Here is a 3,621-nt window from a genome sequence, read left to right on the forward strand (position 1 = left end):
GGGGGGTGGACATGTTTGCTAACCTGCGAGGGTGATTATCAACACGCCGTCTCCTTCGGGTGCCAGAGATAACATTTAAACTGGCGTCAGCCAACAGTCTTCCCTCCACCGGGACAGTTGTTCTGGTCCACATTCAATGTGTTGACACTTTGAGCTTTTACTGATGTTTTTGTCCCGTTTTCAATGTTTTTTAAGGTTTTTCCAACATTTATGTCCCTTTTTTGTTGTTTGTGTCAAATTTTCTGTCGTTTTTGTCACTTTTCACAATGTTGCTGAAGGTTTTGCCGACATTCATGTCACCTTTTTTGTCGTCTATGTCACATTTTCTGTTGTTTGTGTCACTTTGTGTCGTTTTTGTCACTTTTTGTGTCGTTTTTGTCACTTTTCACAAAGGTTTGAAGGTTTTTCTGACTTTTTTGCCACGGCCATTTTTTTGTGGTTTTTGATACATTTTTAGTCGCTTTTGTTCACTTTTCACAATGTAGCTGAAGGTTTTTCCGACATTCATGTCACTTTTTTGTTGTTTATGTCAAATTTTCTGTCGTTGTTGTCACTTTTTGTGTCGTTTTGTCACTTTTCACAATGTTTTTAAAGGTTTTGCTGACATTCATGCCACTTTTTTGTTGTTTATGTCACATTTTCTTTCATTTTTGTGTTGTTTTTGTCACTTTTCACTATGTTTTTGAAGGTTTTCCGACATTCATGTCACTTTTGTGTCGTCTATGTCACATTTTCTGTCATTTTTGTGTTGTTTTTGTCACTTTTCACAATGTTTTTGAAGGTTTTTCCGACATTCATGTCACTTTTTTGTCACTTATGTCACTTCCTTGTGGTTTTGTTACATTTTGTGTTGTTTTTGTCACTTTTCACAATGTTTTTAAAGGTTTTGCCGACATTCATGTCACTTTTTTGTTGTTTATGTCACATTTTCTGTCATTTTTGTTCATTTTAAAAAATGTTTTCCCAATATTAATGTCACTTTTATGTGGTTGTTGTCACTTTTCACAGTCTTTTTGAAGGTTTTCCCAACGTTCATATAACACACACTGTAGCCTTGTAACACTTTCACAATGTATTTGAAGGTTGAAGGAGTCTGCGCTCTCGACTTTTGCAACACTTCTCGCGATACATTTGGTGCAAAACTAATTTGTACCTGAGGACTTAGTCTGTGGAGCTCTGAAACCAACAGGACGGGTATTTCTATTCATGTAGCATGAAAGCTAGCATTAGCTAACTAGCAGCCAGCCCGCTTCTACATAAAATACCTTTTAATTATCTCAACACTTTTTAACAGTCCAACTTAATCACCGACTGTGAGCTCCAGGTCCTGCAGCCGTGAACGGACCGCCGTCAGTGTGTGTGTGTGTGTGTGGGGGGGGGGGGGGGGGGGGGGGGGGGGGGGGGGGGGGGGGTCGGCGTGGAACCATAGCTAGAACCTGATCCGTCCAGATTTAATGTGTTTGAGACTTTTGGAGCTTTTCCTGATGTTTTTGTCACATTTTTCATTGTTTTTCTGTATGTTTTCTTGTTGTTTTTGTCACATTTTTGATCGTTTCTGTCACATTTTGTGTTGTTTTTGCCACTTTTCTCAATGTTTTTGAAGGTTTTCCTGACGTTCATGTCACTTCATGACAGGCGGGACACGGAGAGGTCCAGACCCGGTAGCGGCAGCCAGACCCCCCCTGAGCCCACCGGCAGTGTTGGTGGAATAGCAATCTAGTGTTAGCGAACTAACCAAGGTGTTGAGGTGTCTGAAACCAGTTAAACCAGTTCGGTGTAACTGCTTCTGGGATTATTTCCCCTTGGATCGTTGTAGGAATGAAGGTTTTCTGTAAAACTGCTCATGTTTTAACAAGACTTTATTATAAAGACACAAATGTACAACTTTCAGATTTCAATGGAATACTGACATTGCGTGTCTAATTTCACTTTTTTTTATTTACTTTGTTTACCCTGCAAGAACAAATAGCAACAACAAAAAATAGTTCACCTTTTTTATAAACAAGTGCTGCAATTCAATCTCCAAAAATACAAAACACCCCCCCCCCCCCCCCCCCCCCCCCCCCCCCCCCCCGATGTAAGTCGCGCAAGCTCAGATTTAAAGGGTTAACGCCATAACGTGTCATACAGAAACTTGTAGCTCAAAATGCCATTCGGCTGACAGCCTTTGTTATGTTTGATGCTAACTTGTAGCTAAGCTAGCAGTCATTTAAGAAATGTTGTAGCTATCCATAGTTGTTTGGTTGCTAACGTTAGCTCAAAACGCCATTCAGCTGGCAGCCTTTGTTGTGTTTGATGCTAACTTGTAGCTAAGCTAGCAGTCATTTAAGAAATGTTGTAGCTATCCATGGTTGTTTGGTTGCTAACGTTAGCTCAAAACGCCATTCAACTGACAGCCTTTGTTGAGTTTGATGCTAACTAGCTTTGATGCTTTGTAGCTAAACTAGCATTGAACCAACTTCGTTAAGTCCATTAACGAAGGTCCATTAGGTCCATTTTTACTGTGTTGACATTACAGAAGTCTCTCGTTAGCATCTTGTAAGCTACTCATTCCAAAAGCGCGACTCACATCTGCACTTGACACACATCGGGGGGGGGGGGGCACACCCCCGCGGGCTGGACGACGTGTTTCTGAACAAGAATCAAAACGTTGGAAATCAGATGAATGAATGAACGTCAGCAACCTGAAAATCATAGCAGCATCATGTGCATCATTTTTAGAAAAAAAAGCCCACACAGGACAGATTTATGTCTGTGGATTTTTTCCCCATCTTCATGTTGAAAGTGATGTTTTTGTCACGTTATTTCTTCAAAGAATAATCCCAAAACGATCCCAGACTGCTCAATCTTTGAGCTTCACCTTTTAAAAAAAAAGGCCTTCAAGAGTCGAGACGTGTCCGTTTTCTCTCGAGTAGAAAAATAATCCGTTGGCGAGCCGATCCGCCGACGGCGAGAGAGCGGCATCGTTTCAGTCCGTTCACAAATGAACTTTATTCAAAGGTGTCTACAAAGACCGAGGCGAAGTCTCGACCACCATGGGGACCTTATTTCAGGAGAAAAACCACGTCCGGTGGTGAACGGGGGGATGCTAATAATAATATTTTGATCTCTCATGAGTGGAAACAGACTCAATTCCCAAATCTCCTCCCTTCAAAAACAATCCAAGGCACTCCTTTTGTGTCCAATTTGTTCAAAATAAGAACGTTGGAAGGGATTTTCTTTCATTTGATTGAAATACAACAAGAAAGTTTGTTGTATTTTAGCAGAAAACTGAAAACAGCAGAACTGAGAACCCTTTAAAGCTGCTCTAAGCGATGTCAACATCTCCTCACTATCTGCTAGCTGCCTGTCCCCTGAACACACTGTAAAAAATGTCTCCTCGCTATCTGCTAGCTGCCTGTCCCCAGAAAACACTGTAAAAAATGTCTCCTCGCTATCTGCTAGCTGCCTGTCCCCTGAACACACTGTAAAAAATATCTCCTCAATACCTGCTAGCTGCCTGTCCCCAGAACACACTGTAAAAACATCTCGCTATCTGCTAGCTGCCTGTCCCCAGAACACACTGTAAAAAATGTCTCCTCGCTATCTGCTAGCTGCCTGTCCCCAGAACACACTGTAAAA

Source organism: Etheostoma cragini, chromosome 2, assembly GCF_013103735.1.
Source record: "Etheostoma cragini isolate CJK2018 chromosome 2, CSU_Ecrag_1.0, whole genome shotgun sequence".
Lineage (NCBI taxonomy): Eukaryota > Metazoa > Chordata > Actinopteri > Perciformes > Percidae > Etheostoma > Etheostoma cragini.